This window comes from Canis lupus, chromosome 6 (genome assembly GCF_011100685.1).
Source record: "Canis lupus familiaris isolate Mischka breed German Shepherd chromosome 6, alternate assembly UU_Cfam_GSD_1.0, whole genome shotgun sequence".
Lineage (NCBI taxonomy): Eukaryota > Metazoa > Chordata > Mammalia > Carnivora > Canidae > Canis > Canis lupus.
This window is the reverse complement of record NC_049227.1, coordinates 73,620,913-73,638,649: the sequence shown is the minus strand read 5'-3', so window position 1 is coordinate 73,638,649 and position 17,737 is coordinate 73,620,913. Positions and strand designations below refer to the sequence as shown.

General features: G+C 36.4%; 1 long non-coding RNA gene across 1 annotated transcript; it reads left to right on the top strand.

Moving 5' to 3' along the window:
• Nucleotides 1–4,882: 4,882 nt before the first annotated feature.
• On the top strand, nt 4,883–11,404 carry LOC111096536. Its single transcript, XR_005360479.1, has 3 exons — nt 4,883–5,043; nt 8,323–8,491; nt 11,214–11,404. It is a non-coding gene; the product is annotated as an uncharacterized LOC111096536 (long non-coding RNA).
• Nucleotides 11,405–17,737: the final 6,333 nt, after the last annotated feature.

Here is a 17,737-nt window from a genome sequence, read left to right as displayed (position 1 = left end):
CAAGATAAATCTGAGGACTAGTATTTCCTAAAGGACAAAAATAATAAAAGCAACAACAATACAAACCTAAGCAGTTGAAGAAGGTGTTTCACTTATTTGTTTCCCTGGAGCACTGAAGAAAGACAAAGGGCAAGAAAGGAGGGAAGGAAGGAAGGAAGGAAGGAAGGAAGGAAGGAAGGAAGAAGAAGGAAGGGAGGGAGGGAAGAAGGGAGGGAGGAAGGAAGGAAGAGAAAGAGAGAAGAAAGAATAAATAAAATGATGTTTTCAAGGCCAAGAATTAGAGATTAATATAACAAAGTAGTATAGGGGAAATGAAGTAGTAAGAACCCTATTAAAACTCAGGAGGATGTTTTACCAGAAAGACTAGACTTTTCCAGACAGGAGGAGACAATGTACAGCATCACCTAAAGAGAGATATAACATTGCTTCAAAGACCAAAGAGATCATTTGGATTACAGCAAAAAATAGAAATGGAAAGGAAAGAAATGATAAGAAGCTACTATGTCTCAGGCAAGATGAAAAAGCAGATTTAGAAACATGTATGCAGATAAGAAAAGCCTGTAAAGAGCGAAGGCATTAATCATGGAAGACTGTAATTACACCGATGCCAACAAGGCTGACACCAGGAGGATGCCTATGGAAGGTGGCACACTTGGAGAAAACGGACTTTATAATGTATAGAAAATATTTATAAAGAATACATATCTGTATGTACACGGGAGCTAGATTTCGGAAACAGCTTGGTAAAAATGATAAATGTGGTTAGCATAAATAGAATCAATAGGAAAATGGGGGAAAAAAGATGGTAATACACAGTGATTAAATGTCCCGGACAGTTTTATGTAGTTCAGTGTAAGAGATTACGCTCTTCAGTAGATTTAGTGAGCACCTACTGGGGCGAAAGCACAGAATTTTAGAGACTAATGCAAGGATGAATAACACATAGTGCCCAACCTCAAAAACTACAGTTTGGATTTATAGAGTATTTACTGGTGTTTAGTGAGTATGCCAAATCTTTTAATTTATGATAGTCTATATCTAGGTGGACTGAAAATAAAACTCTTTTATAGTTGAGTCTTCTGATATGAGTAACAGAACTCCACATAGCTGGTTATATTTAAAAAGTGATAGTGAGGTGGGGTCACACAGACACAAAGCTACAAGGCCAGACGAGAACCTGAGTCCTTCATCTGAAATGCCAAAATAAAAACACACCAGGAAGGTCTCCTCTCAGCTGAATTCTGAGTATGTACTTTCTTAACTCAGCCTATTTCCATGTAATTGCACAGAGAATTATTTTAACATCGTGTGTAATTTCTGGCCTCTAATTAGCTGGGGTTTAATTTTTAATCCATACTTAACGTGTCTTGGGACAACTTACTTATCTGGTCTGTGTCTCAGTTTCTTCAACTGTAAAGTAGAGCTAATAATACTTGTCTCACAGATTTCCACCAACATAGGGATGAAAAAAGAAAACAGTATGTACATATTTAGAATAGTATCTATCTAACCCATTGTAAGGGCTAAATAATTGTTCATTTTCTTCTCTATCTCCATTGCAGAGGTGTCTGCCTGTTAGTTCCAGAGTTTTTAATTTACATAATCTTCAATTTGCTAACATGCCAAGATAAGTTGCAGTCTTTAAATCTCAAGTCTAAACTTCCAGAAGAAACAGACCAATAATCATAAAATAACTAGGCATAGTTGTTAAAGATCTATTATTTAATAAGGTTACAAATTCAGGTGGTTTTACAACTTTCAATCTATCCTTTAGATAAGAATCTACAATTTGATATCTTATTCCAAATGGTCAAGATTGTGGAAAAACATGCAAACCATCCCAAATACCTTATGAAGTTAGCATGATTTTAATAGCAAAGCATAATAAAAATGCGTACATGCATGCATAGGTATTCTCATGCAAAATACCATAATCAATTTTACACATATATACTTACAGAAATTTGAAAAAAAAGTGTTCAAAGTTTTAACATTTTATTAAAGGCATAATACATTGTGATAAAGGTGATGATTTTTTAATGTGTCAGCATATCTAAACTAAACCACATCTCTCAAAATTTCTTTTTTTTTTTTAAGTCTGTTTATGATTTGAGGGAACCACAAGGGAGATTCCTTCAAAATGTGTAAAGTGTAAGAAAAGAAATAGCCATTGTACAGTTAGGCGGGTGACAGCTGGGCATGCAGTTCCTTCCTTTGAATCCTTTTGTAGCTTCTCTGAATTCTGTCCAGGTGTATGCCTTTGTGATGAAGGGCCAGGCGCCTGCAGGATAACCTTATCACCAAGGTGGGAGGCAACAGGACTAGACAGTTTCAGTCCATTCTTGTGGGGTTCTATCTCAAGCTTGTGGATACCAGCTTGCTTGTGATCTTCCCTTGCCTTCCTTATGAACTTTGACCACCAGCATTAGAGGAAAACAGCCTTCTAGACTGGTAAGTCAGCTCCTACAATTGCATGAGCCCATTGTCTGTAACAACTCCCTAAATATATACTATATATAGTATATATGTTAGGTGCTCACTAAATCTATCTATCTATCTATCTATCTATCTATCTATCTATCTATCATCTATCTATCTATCATCTATCCTGTCAGGATATATAGAAAAATAAATCATATGTGAGTGTGTATATATAACTATATGGGTTTATATATAATATCTATCTATGTATCTGTATGAATTCTGGGAATTCAGGAATTGGTTCTCTAATCCGATTTGATTTAAAAACACTAATGATTATTTCTAGAGGTAAAGAAGACACTGGTAAGCCATAGCATGGCAAAAGAGTTACTCAAATTATTACCTTTAGGTAACTATAACCAAGTATCTTTAAATAGAAGGCAGGACACTGGGTGACCAACCAGATGCTACCTTATAACGTTTTAGTCAAAATAAACATGTAATGGAATTGGTTGGGTGTTTCTAACTGTCCCAGAGAATTGGGGGAAAGAAATTGATGAGCTCGAGACCATAATCAGATCAAGACCTGCATGAAGGACCTAAAAATATCTATGATTGCTCTGAAAGAAACCTTTTGTCTCTTACAGCTATAAAGTCAAGAGTTCTAAAAACCAAACCCAAGGGTTGAATTTTGCAGTTGATCATTACAATGTAAATTAAATTTCCAATCTTCTGTGGTCACTTTTTAAAACTGAAGTATGGCTGATACAGAAGGTTATGTTAGTTTCACGTACACAACACAGTGGTTCAACAAGTCTCTACGTTATGCATTCACAAGTGTAGCCACCGTCTGTCAATATACAATGCTATTACAATATCATTAGCTCTCTTCTCTATGTTTTACCTTTTATCCCTGTGACTTATTCATTCTATAACTGGAAGCCTGTATCTCCCTCTCCCTTCGCCCAATTATGCCCACCTTCCCACACCCTCCCCTCTGCCAACCATCAGTTTGTTCTCTGTATTTATGGCTCTGTTTCTGCTTTTTGTTTATAGGTCATTTTTTGAAAGTCAGGGCATTGGTTAGGGAAGAATGGGATCCTGAAAACTGGGATGAAGACACATGGGAAAAGTCCATTAAGTTGGGAATGTCAGCCTTTACACACCTGCCTGAAAATATTAGTACCCCCCTCTCTTAAAGAATCTATAATGACCTTTCTGATTTGCTTATCACTTCTGATTCTCCTGAGCACCTACCTTTACTGTACCTCTTTTTTTTCTAGACATACAACCCGATTCAAGCCCCAGAAGACTCTAAAGAGTAAATTTCAAAGTATTATGACCCATTAAAAGGATCCTAAATATTGGAATGGGAATAGTAAACCAAAGTCATTGTAAGAGGGGATATTGAGGCTTTAAATTCTGTTAAGTTTTCCATAGTGTGGGCAGTCCTTCTATTCCTGAGGTTAACCCTGCTTTGCTTAATAAATGTATAATGGCCTCTCCTGAAGTGGTTGTCTTATAAAACTTAGCTGGTTGTTCTCAGGACCAACCCTTATTCCCCTCTTTACTTCTAGACTTCAAGTTAGTCTCAAGTACCAAGCACACCCCAATGGGCAAAGTATAAAGTGTGACACATTAGGAGATGCACTACACACTAAAAGAACTGTATTGTTTTTCTGATTTATATGGGTAGAAACCTGGAGGTGTGTGAAGTTGGATATCAACGGTGTGAGATCAAGCAAAAAAGAATATAAAGGGAGATCACAGTTAATTTGTTCATATATTCCTCCTAAGCAGTGGTTCCAGATTCGTTGTTTTAGCCCAAAGAGTTAGGAAGGGCTCTAAAAGATTGCTTAGTTGGCTGACTGAAACTTGGGCCAAAAGGTGGCCTACACTAAATGATATTCAAATACCAGAAATTCATTAATACGCCATAGAGAAACATAGACAAAGGCATAGGGAGATTGGAAGCTTACAGTATTTCATCTTGGAAGACCTGTTCACACTCCCCAGGAAAGTCAGAAACATAATTTTTGCCAAAAATACAAGAAATAAATTGGTAAGAGTAGCCTCATCATCATTGAAGTTCTCTGCCGTGACCTTTCTCTGTAGTTCAGAAATTATAGTAGTCACTGCTACCATTAAAGTGAGAGCCCTAAATGCAATGAGAATAAAGAATCTTACAGTAGCAGGGACCAAGTAGTTGCACTTACTTAGGAAATATAAAGTGATCATAGTTACCGTAATGGACCATGGAGGCAAAACAGTAATCAGAATAATCTTACTTGCAGAGAACTTTGACATTAATGGTTTGATCATGGAATTCCTAGAAATTAAATAGATGAGAAGCCTACTATATCATTCATGTGACTGTTCTGTGTGGCTTGAGCTCACATTATGGGCACACGGATTCTAAGAGGAAAAGTTGGAAATCAAATTCTAGAATGTGACTTCTTCCACGTTCTATTAGCCAAAGCAGTCATGGACTGAGTCAGTATTCAAGAGAAGAAATAATCTTCAGTCCTGGACAAGGCTGTTCATACAGGGAAGGAAGAAATTTATTGCAAAAAATCAACTATCACAGTCAACTCTCTGGCCACGACAATGCACATCTCTCTTGTAAGCAAATTATAATCATCCTCTATATGAGAGCAGTGGCTTACAGTGCAGGATCTTATCATCAGGTACAGGTGAAGCTCCTCAAATGTAGCTCTTTGGAAGCCACTTCTCAAGTGCACTTTCCCATTTAGAGAAAAAAAAAGTTATTTTTCCTCCAAAAAATCCACCAGGCAGTGGTGAAAAGAGGACAGAACTCCAACTCCAGAGTCGGGAACAATTCTTTGCTTGGGACTCAGTTCTTCTCCCTATGAGTAGTTCTCAATGGCTGTTAACTCTTCCTTCTGGGATTTTGACTCTGCCCTCTGATCCATCTTTTATTTTCCACTAGAAATGATCCTTGCTTGCAGATAAGTGGGTTTCTTTGCTTGCATGTAGGAGAATTGAGGTCCAGTGATTTCCTTACATATGGAACTACAGTCGTTTTAGTCAAGAAAAATGTAATTCTTTAAGAAGTCCTGCATATCAAATTATAATAAAATCTTATACAAAAGCCTCAACTAGAAATATATTTGAGAAAGTAACCTTCTCTCTACCTTAGTCTAAGATTGAGGGTGCTATAGAACAACAACCACAGAACTCTGAGAAATATTTCTGTCTGGTTGAGAGGATCTGTAAGTCAAACCACTAAATCTATCCCATGTTTCAACAAAGACTCTTACAGACATATCTTTGATCTAATCTTACACCTGAAGTTACAATTTATAGGAAAAGCTTTGGATTAAGATTTGATCTTTGCCCCAGACTTTAATTAACTAATTAACTTATTTATTTTGGAGAATCTCTTGTGGGCTGGAGAAACTATAATGATATACAACTTGGTGTTCCAATCTGATATATCTTTAGTTGAAAGTATTTCCCTAAATTTGCTCTGAAAACAAAACAGTCCCTTCTTCGGCTCAACTCTCCTATCTATACTTTATTATATGTAGCTAAATGAAACCAGTTGACAGCTTCACTATTTGATCTGGAACTCTGATCAAAAGCAAAAGTGTCAAATTCATTAGGTATATTTTTATCTACTATAATGATTCACTTAATATACCAATTTGGCCAGACTCTGATGCCAGTTGGTCAGTTTAAGGCCAGCCCAGATGTCACCGTGAAGGTATTTTTTTGATGTGATTACGATTTAAATCTGTGGTCTTTGAGTAAAGCAGATTACCCCCCATAATATGAGTAGATGACCTTGAAATGAAATGAAAGACAGGTTTTCATCTCTCTCTCTCTCTTTTGTATTTTTTAGATTTTATTTATTTATTTATTTGAGAGAGAGAGAGAGAGACTATGAGCATAAGTGAGGAGAAAGTGAGGCAGAGGGAGAAGCAGACTCCCACTGAGCAGGGAACCCTGATATAGGGCTCTATCCCAGGGCTCAATCTCAGGGCCCTGGGATCATGACCTGAGCCAAAGGTAGATGCTTAACCAACTGAGCCACCCAGGCTCCCCAAGACTGAAGTTATCCGAAGATGTAGTTCTGCATCAAGATTGTAACACAGGAACTCTGCCTGAAATTCTCTGCCTGAACAGCTGCTTTACAGATTTCAAACTATAATGTCACTACCAACTTTTAACCTGAATCTTCACCTTTTGGCCTACCCTAAACATTTCAGACTTGCTACCCTTCGCACTCCTCAATCATAATAATATGAGCCAATCCCTTGGCTCATACATGTCTATGATTTATTTAATACATTATATATTTATACATAAATGTAAGTTTACATTATATAATATAATATTTTAATAACATAATATATAAATATATTTATATTTAAAATATTTGTATATGTGTGTGTGTATGTATAATCTCCTATTAGTGCTATTTCTCTGAACACTAGAACACTGACTATTACAAATTTTGGTAATGAGAGATTCCAGAGGAACAGAATATTAAAGATGAGTTTTTTTTTTTTAATTTAAAGGCAGTATATTCTATTTCCAGTATTGAAAAAAAGCATGGATAATTCACAGTATGGTATGGCAATAAAGATACACAAAATATCACTGGATATGCCTAATCAAATACTTAAAGAGACCAGTTTCCGGATGATCATTATTTGATATCTTAGAATATTTTTTGTCAAACCCGTAAGTTTAAAGAGTTTGACTGGAGAAAGTGGGGAAGCAAAAGGATGAGCTCATGCATCAAATTCCCAGCTCAAGAACCACATAAATGACCTGAAAGTTTCTAAATCTGCCCTGAAAACATCATTTCCTGGAGCCACAGAGTTGAGTTTGCTGAACACCACACCCAAAGTCTTATCTTGCCGGTAGCTGAATTATAAAAAATTGAATTCTTAACCTTGTAGTGTATTTGTTGCTTGGAAGCAACACATTGCTCATTTGGGTGTGTCACTCTGGCCCATTTATGAAATGACCCCAAAAACTTTTTTTGAGTGGGACCTGGACAAATGAAGGCTCTGCAACTACTGATCCAGGCTGCTGTGTAAGCTGCTCTACCGCTTGTGTGATAGGACCCAGCAGGTCCAGTGGTATTTAAAGTATCTGAAGTAGATAGAGACTCTGCTTAGAGCCTTAGGCAGGCCTCCTCTATAGTTGAATCATAGTGCAAACCCCTACAATTTTGGGGCAAAGCCCTTCTATCCTCCATGCATAATTATTCTTCTTCTGAGAAACAGCTTTTGGCCTCCATTAGGCCTTAGCAGAGACTGAATATTTAGCTGCGGGTTACTAAGGTACCACGCAATCTGAGCTGCCCATCATGAACTGGATGGCGTATGGCCCACAAAGCCATGACTTAGGCGTGCACAGCAGCGCTCCATCATTAAATGAAAGTGGTACGTATATGCGTGGGTCTGAGCAAGCACTGATTCCTTAAGTAAGTTACATGAAAAAAAAAAAAAAAAAAGACTGGACTGTGCATGGTCCTTACTTTTACCGCATCACCTTCTCTTTACCTTTATATATGTACCACATTTTAATTATGTTATCCACAGCACACAAGCTATTGGATAATAGTGGAGATAGCAGGCATCCCTTTCTTACTTATATAAGCAATGGGAATCTTTTTCTTACATACCTTTGTCACTTTTATAGAATAACTTTAGTGCTTCATCGTTTATTATGATGTTTATTTTCTGTGTGTGCTGGAGAGTATTCAGCACTGGCTGCCTCTAATCTATAGAGCCGTTTCTCCCATAGTCAGGATTCAGGGTCCAGCAATCGAGGGATGTAAAGGAGAGTATACTACTCGCTATTACCCCTTGTATTTCACTAATAAAATTTTTGCTTCTGTAACCTCACATTCTTCTTGTTTAGAGTCTTTAGCTCCAAAGGGAAGAATATTTTCACCAATAAGCACAAGTGATTCCATTGATCTGGAAGTTAAGACGTACTACCCAGCCACTTTGAGCAACTTATGCCTTTGAATCAACAGATAAGAAGGAATTGCTGTTCTGGCTGGGGTGATGGGTCCTGACCAACAAAGGTAAATTAAACTCCTAGTTCACAAGAGAGATAAATAAGAGTAAGTCTGGAATACAATCCACCACAACTAAAGGATAGACTTCATAATAAAACATGAAATACTAAGGTTAAAAAAAAAAAAAGTGATATGTAAGACACCGACGCTGCTACCTCCACTATTAGCCAATAGTTTGTAGTTTAGAGATAATGTAATCAAAATGGGAGATAAAGTGTATATGCAGAATTTATTTTGTAAAGACAGTGGCAACAATATTTGCCACTCTACATCCTTTTCTTACACTATAACCTTGATACTCCTTCTATTGAATGATGGGGGTTATAACCTTTAGCCTTGAATCTAGGAAGGACTTTGTAACTGCCTTAAAAACACTGTGCACTTTGAGGATAAGATTGAAAATATTTTTATATATTATGCACTATTGCTTTGTTTTCTTGCAACTCTTATGATTGTGAGCCAGCCACCATTCCATGAGGAAGATCAAGCAGTCACATAGAGATTTTTTGGTTGACAGTCACAGCTGACATTGCAGTCAACAGCCAGCCTTAACTGTCAGGCTTATGAATGCATGGGCTCTTCAGACGAGTCTGGCCGGCTGAGCCATCCCCAGCCTTTGAATATTTCCACCTGAGTCCCAGAGTTTATGAAGGAGAGAAAATTCATCTGTGTTATGCTCATTCCCACTTCATGATTGACAAAATCTGTGAAAATAATAAAGTGCCTGTTACTCTAAGCTCTAAGTTTTCAGTTGACATGTATTTGCCTGCAGCAATAGATGATTGAAACAATAGTCCTTAGAAATGAAAAACAAAATAAAATTTGCATGTTCTACCATTATCTTAAGGATAGGTAACTTTTATTGAAAAATCATAAACACTTTGTATGTTTTATATGTCTGTATAGCAACTGTCCTTGTAAGTACTACTGTGACCCTCATGTGCAGAGGAGGTAACTGAAGCACGGTATCTTTAAGCAAATTCTGCAAAATCACAAGCTGACAGATCTGGAATTTGAACCCACATTCCAGAGCAGAGATGTGTATCTTCTATCTCACTGTCCATCAGTAGAAAAGCTAAGAAAAAGGGAAGGGAAAGTTCCAGAATGAGGGATGAGAGAGGACAAGGACTGACCTGGAAATTAAGGTGAATCAAGAAACAACATACTGAGGTTTATTGAAAGCAGGGCTGGGGTGGCTGGCTCAGTCAGTTAAGGGTCTGTCTCAGCTCAGGTCATGATCCCGGCATCCCGGTGTTGAGCCCTGTGTCGGGCTCCTTGCTCGGCCAGGAGTCTGCTTCTCCCTTTCCTGCTAACCGGCTCCCCTGTTTGTAGTCTCACTTGCTCTCTCCCTCTCTCTCAAACGAATAAATAAAAAAAATCTTGGAAAAAAAAAAAAAAGAGAGAGAGAAAGCAGTGATGAAATCGTAACAGCAAACCCAGTGAATTTCATCATGACTGAGAAGCTATGCCAAGTATCCATGAGGTTATATCCTAAGTGGCTTTTTTTGTTCCCCCTAATTAGATCTAAGTCATTGTAAAGCAATAGGACTTTAGTTCTCTAAAGGTAACAAGAAAAGAAAGGCAGCGCTAATTGTCTTATTCTCTTAGTATTTATTTGCTTCCCATGTTTAGTGGATATGCAACACTTTTTTTTAAGGGTGACTTTGAGAGGGGTAACTCTCCACTAAACATATAAGTGTGTGTATGTGTTTGTGGGTTGGAGGATGTGGATTTGTGTGCACATGTACCTTAATCCTAAACAGACATCAAAGTCTAAATGATTGGCTCTCAGTAATGAGGAAGAAGAATCAAAGCTTAGACTTTTGGCTTAAACTCGAGGATTCATGGGGTACTGATCACTGTGTTCAGTTTGGCCTTATGAGTTTAGAGTGCTTTTATGTTATCATGGTAGGGTTGTTTGATAATAAGTGAAAATGTAGATCTGTAACAGAAATCATAGCTGGATCAATGTACAGATGATATTTAAGCCATAATACAACTCATTTGCATCTATTTATCAGTGATGTAAGATATAAACATTTACACATGATATGTTCTACAAATCTACAGAAGGTTGCTTTAATGAAATACTAAATATATTTTTTCTTTATTAAAGTGAATATGTTTACTGTAACTAATGTAGCGCAGAATTCACTTCTAGATAAGTATGTAATCACATGCTCAGCGTTCAGTAAGGAAAACATAATCCCTTGTAGACTTTTTTTTTTTTAAAGATTTATTTATTTTGAGAGACACAGAGAGAGAGGCAGAGACAAAGCAGGCTCCCTACAGGGAGCCCGATGTGGGACTCGATCCCCAGACCCCGGGATCACACCCTGAGCCAAAGGCAGACACTCAACCCCTGAGCCACCCAGGAGTCCCTCTCTTGTAGATGTTTAAAACAAGATAATACATGATCAGAAAAATAAGTGCTTACAATATAAGGTAGGAGAGTAAAAGTCAGAAATCAAAGCAGGGTGCTGCAGGTTGTCAGTTTTGCCACTTACCACTACCTTTCAGGACACTATGAAGTCACTTTTGCCACATAATTACTGTCACTGCCCAGATCAGAAACTACAAGGAATCTCACCTATGCAGTTGTCTGTAGCACCAAGGCAAATAATTTACAAAGGAACTTCCAGTTGTTAAAAAATCTGCAGAAGTCCATGTGGATGCTTGTCACTGCTGGAGAAAGATTGATGTTTTCTGCTTCCCTTTTGCCTTTCAGATCTCGTATAAAGGGCTCTCTTTGGAAAAACGGCAATCCCATCCCAATACCTGGAAGTGAAGCATGCTGGCAAACACAATGGTCTTTCAGAACTCATGATAATGGAGAGAAGGGATGATAAATTCCATGTTGAGCTCAGATAACCCCTTTGGCTGCATTAAAAGAATCTCTTTCCTCAAGATTTTATTTTACACCGAGCTTGTGAGAAAATATTTTTATTTGCTTCCGAAATGATTGCTCTCTCTCTCTCTTAGGTTGTGTCCGTACCTAACTAGAGAGGCAAGGGGTGAACATAAAATGAGATTGATTAGAGCAACCTTGACATCAGGCTAGAAAATTAGCAAAATGTGCTGTAGAAGACAGGGGTTGAGAAGAAAATGTGGAAGTTTAATCCAAGTCTTAGAGGCCAACCACCACGAAGGAGGGAGAAGTGTATGATGTATTGACTTATTCGATGAATCAAACAATGGTCAATCCTCACTGCATTCCAGTCTCTCAGGATATAGCATAGTGATGAAGAACAAATGGCTATGTCCCCGTAGCTGTTCAACAGCCCTCTCTCATGCGGTCTCTTCCAGCCTGCACTGACCTCATAAAGCTAATTCATTCTGTCCTATAAACTAAAACAAGGCTCTGAACATATTTCTGAAATAGCACTTTCTTTACTTCTACTGTATTGGTCTGTACATATGTATGCTTCTTTCTTTAGACAAGAGCTATTTAGGGCGATATGTCATTTCATTCTTTGGCGAGCTCAACATAGAGGAGCAGGATCTAGAGTGTGAAACAGTTAACCTATGACAGAAAACCGCAACAGTTGGGGCAAGCGTCTTGGGTTGAGAAAGAAAGGGATAGAAAGGGAGAGAATGAAAGAGATTTAGGCTGTGTGTGTGTGTGTGTGTGTGTGTGCAGAACAGATAATTTATAGTTTCAAGTCTTGCACAAACTATCAGAGCTCACTGCTAAAAGGGCATGGTATTTTATAGGAAATAGGGTTGGATTCAAGATTAAAGAATCTTTCCTAACTTAAGAAATGAAGAAATGTGTAACATTTTCTCTCCTGACAGTAACCATAGGCATTCCTACCTCTACGTTCTTTCATGACATGTAATATTTAGTTGCCTTTACTGCTTACATCCTTCCATTTTATTATGTTTTAAGCCCTATGAGTAGGCTGTTTTCATCATGGTCTCCTCAACACCTGACCCAACACCTACACTGTACTAGGTGTCCCTAAGACTATTCATGCTAAACTTTAGAAGAAAGGAGTGAATGAGTTAGATATAATCTTAATCAATTTTGAACTATTCATATTTTAAACAGCCCTCCATTGGATAGAAGTGTATACTTCAGGGAAAAAAAAATGTTTAAATTAGCAACCCATAGGGTGGTGAACTTATTATCATGTTAGAATGTCAATTTGCACAACCATCTGTACAGGAAATATGGCTGGTATTTTCTATAATGAAATCATAGCTTAGACTATGGCCACATGCATTTGACAAACTGAACAGAGATTCTAATGGACAGTCCATACATCTTAATCACCTGTCTTAGGCATGCATATCAGAACATCCCAACTGACAGTGAGACCTCAGTCTTTAATGCATTGAATTGGACATATGTAAGTCATGGGTGAGACAACATAGGTTGAAGACTCAGAATAAAAACGAGGGGTTTTTCCCCCCCTGAGATTTCCTGACAAAACAAATAACAACTGGAGAATAATTAAACACACACACATGTGCACACACACCACACACACGAACTCATATACAGTCTTGAAAAAATATACGATATTTTAAAAACTGTCATTGATAAGCTTACGGGATAGTATAAAAAGGGTGTGTTTTTCAGAAGCAATCAGGATAAGAATAGAGTCTTTAAGATAATTAGGAACTTAGTTTCAAGTAAATTCAAAATTTCCAGCAAATCTGTCTTCTTGTACTTCATGTGACCTTTACAATGGCAAAACAGAAAATGAATCTAAAAGCCATTTTGATTCAGTGTTGTGAGAACTCTGATTCCTACAGAAAGTATAACAAATGTACTTTGTTATGCCATTAACGTGGCATTTACATATTTATGCTAATATTTGTTCTTCATAATCACATGAAAGATATGCAGAACTGAAATGCCTTTTAAATTAAGAATGCCATTCCCCAAACTATTTTTTTAATGTACTAATACTATATTGTCCATATACTAATATACTAATATATGTTAATAAATAATATTACTGTACAACACATAAATATGTTATATGATAGATACACATGCATATCCCAAGTGTATATATATATATATATATATATGCATATATATATACACATATATACATATGTGTGTGCATGTATATATAAATTTTTTTTCTGCAATTGGGACAACCTTAGTAATGTGATTTCCTGGACATTTGGAGAACCAGATATAGTATACCACTCTGTCCCCATGATTCTCTAACTTTGATAGGAGTTTAAATATGACATTTTCATCTAACCTGTTCTTCTATCTCTCCCTCTTCTTTCTATTATTTCTTACTATTTGTCTGCGTGTGTGTATCTCTCAGTTGCTCTGCTTCACACTGAAGAAGTTCTTGAACAGGTATACGAGGGCAGGTCCCAAATGTAACATACAACTGTGACCTGCATCAAGAAATGTGTGTTTGCAAGGACAAAATGACACCAAAACCAATAACAGGAAAGAATAATTAAGCTTGGCCTTTCCCCCAGCTACTGTGTATCAGATTATTTAATATGTCTCACAGATGGGAGACTGGGAGAAGCTTCATCATATACAAGTCAGTAAGATGCAATTATAGGGAGAAAAAAGACCCTACTGTTATGATCTCCAGATGAAATACTGCCTTTACATTTCCTTTTTTTCTTTTTTTTAAGATTTTATTTATTTACTTTAGAGATAGATGGAGAGAGAGAGAGAGCATGAACAAGGGGAGGAGGAGAGAAAGAGGGACACGCAGACTCTGTGCTGTCCCCCTCCCAGATGCTGGACTGGATCCCACAACCCTGGGGTCATGACCTGAGGTGAAACCAAGAGTCAGAAGCCTAACCGGCTGAGCCACCAGGAGCCCCTACATTTCTTCTCTTTTCTTCTTCTTCTTTTTTTTTTTAATGTGAACAGAAGAGTGTAAACACATTAATCCAGCTATCAATCCTTCACAACCTTGGATGATACATTTCAAAATATTCATAATTCCCAAAATCTTCTTTTTACCTACGGGCATTATAGTTTCTATTTTGAACATTAGTTAACTATATAAGAGATACTTAATTTTCTGGCCTTGAATTATAATTTGAAAAATGAATTTTAAAATTCTACCAAGAATTTTACTAATTTTTCATTGAGAGCAGACGTATCATGCATGCCTTGATTTTATGGCGTTAAAGACACCCACATGGATTATATGAGTTGAGGGAAAATCCTTATTAGATATGATGGAAGAGTATCTAGGCAGTATCATCACATAAACCTCTCAGACAAAAACGTATGTGAGCGTTCGAGGAAGACAAAGAGAACATGACAGCATAGGAAGTAAGGGGAAAAGGGCAGAAAATGCTGTCAAAGAGGTATTCCTGAGCAATGTCAATAAGGCCTGATTGGTCTTGATAAGGATTTGGAACTGCAAGTGTCATCAGAAGTCATGGGAAGGACGAGAGTGGTCGAGTTTCATGATCAGATTAAAGATTAATTTCAGACAAATGCCTTCAAACATTATTTCTAAGCAAGATATATATTATAATATGTTAAAATGCATTTTCTAACATTTTTTATTCATTTTACATTTGAACATCATGTAAAAATGTGGAGAAAATAGGTTGTATTTTCCAACATTTTTTATTCATTTCACATTTGAATATCATGTAAAAATGTGGGGAAAATAGGTTGGTATATGATCTTCAAAGGCAAAGACAACAAAGTTAACATCCTTTGAGTTGCTGCTGACGTTTTAAAAGCTACAGCATCGAATTGATATTTAATCCTACAGTAATATTTTAAGCCTCTCCGGTAAATTGTGGCTTTATATATTTAGGTTAAGATAATTAAAAATAGTTTTATTTTGGTGTATTCATCCCTATAAAAAAATGTCTTCGACTTTTATGAAAATAATAACTGCTGTATATTCTTCAATAAATAGAATTATAAAGATTAAAAGATTTGCCTTGAGTCTTATAGCTAGCTTGTGGAAAAATCATATGTGAGCTCTCATTTTCTTACCCCAGTGGCCACAAGTCTTGTCATTACATCAGTGTTGTCTTTTGAAATACCATCATTGTGAGTTTCTGCACCATTCTGCCGATGGTAGATGTGGACTCAGGAGACCCAATCAGTGGCTCTACTTCTGCATCCAGTGACCAGAAATTAGCAAACCTTTGCAGATTTAAGACTTTTTCTATAATTACTCTTATTTGATTTCTTAAGTGGAAGCATGTATACATATAGTTTTTTATTTTAACTTTGTTTAAAATTAGCATTACATAGTAGTGATCAATTATAACTATTATTTGCAAAAACCAGGAAATTATAAATTCATAATTTAATGTAGATTTATTTTGAACCATCAATTTTGCTGTAATAGAGAGATGTTAGCACATGTTCTTGTATTTACAATGGCTATAGAATGGTCTTGCTTTTGCAGTCTTAGCATGCTTCCAGCTTCTTTTTTTATTATTCTCTGGGATCCTCTTATGTTAATGCAAGAAAGTTTCTGAACTCCAACTGCTTCTGTATGGTATTTAGTTCATACCAGGACTATGCAGTTTTCACTGAAAATAATTATTAGTTTCTACACTTTCCTTTGTGGCCTTTTCTTTCTTGCTCTGCTACTCTTTGGTATTTTTCTGTCCTTCATTTTCACATTCTGTAATTGTATTATATGCTATATGTGTTTTGCTGTTGTTTCTCTGTTTCCAAATCTATTATATGGTGCTCAGTCTCCATGAGACTGCTTTATTGTCTTTATTGTCTTTCTTCCTTTTGCCCTCTTTATTTTCCTTTGTATGTTGTCCTTTGTCCTTCCCTAACTGAATGTTTCATAGATCTTGCAAATTATTTGAGGATACCATATCCTCAGATGTTGTTTTCATAACTCCTTTTTTTTTTTAATTTTTAGTCTACCTTTGCATAGGGAGGGGTTATTTATCTTCTTTAACAAATCTTATGGCCCTAGAAAGAGAGAAGACTGATGCTAGGAAGACCATCTACCATTGCCTTGTTCTCCACAGCATGAAACCTACTTTGAGATACTTTCTTGATTATTTATTTCAAATCATGACATTGCCCATGACCTACAGATTAAATAAAACAGTCTAAATCTGGGACTACAGGAGCAATGAAGTTGATTGGGTTACTGGGACAACCTTGTTATTCTCACAGGTTGCTTTCGAAATTAAAAGAAAAAAGTGAGAAATGTAAATAATTTCCACAAAATATGCTTCATTCAGAATATTTTTGGCTCTTGAAATTAATCTGGCAACTTTAACTTTAGAGAGAATACTTATAAAATTATCAGAACTGAAATTTTCTTTTCTTTTTCTTCTCAATTTACAAAGTTTTCTTTTCAAATGGAAAGGATGAACTTGATAACCTGAAGTTCAGTTCATTTTCATTTCATGTGTTATTGAGCTCTGTGTATTAGTTATTTTCCATTTATATAACACAAAAATTTTACTTTTAAACTCAAAGCAGAGTAAATGTCAGTTGCCAGATAACTTGCTGGACAGTGGTAATTAGGCTGAATGCCTCACAGACACTTTTTTTTAAACATATTTTAGTGTCTTCTACTACCTTTTTGGTTGGATTCATAAATTGTTGATCCCTAAAAGATGGAAGACACATTCTTTCACATTAGAACCACAGAGGGCAAAAAAAAAAAAGAAAAAAATAGATAAAAAAGAACCACAGAGGGATACCTGAGGTAGTCTCTGGCTCTTGATTCTTACCACGGGATTCCATGACCTACTCTTGAGTAAAATGGAAAGTCCAATTATTATTTTTTTTTTGAAAAGCCTAAGGATGGACCTTTTCTCTACTGCTTATAATTTATATCACCAACAACAAAAAACATTTACTCCCCAAACTCAATTTCTCATCTGCATTATAAAGAAAATAACCCATACCTCCTATGATTATTGCTAGATCAATTGATTGAATTGTTAAAGTATTCATCAAGCTAGATACTTTTCCTTTTTGATTGTTTTCTCTTGTTTTACTCTCCTTTTTATATCCTTGTCTTCTCTCCTTTTTATGTCTCATTCCCCTTATTTTCTCACCGTTCCTCCTTTTTTTCCCTCAGATTTTGAAGAGTGAATAGATTATTTTGTTAAATTAGCAGCATTTTTTTTCCCACAAAAGTCACTAACCCCTGTGCCAAATGGAAGATTATTGCAGGATTCTAAATATTATGCCTGAGTACTTCATGCCTTCAAGGAATGAAAGAATGGCTTATGCCAAATGACTTTTCATCTACCTTTATAATTCTTATGATATGTATAAACTTCCTTCTTGGA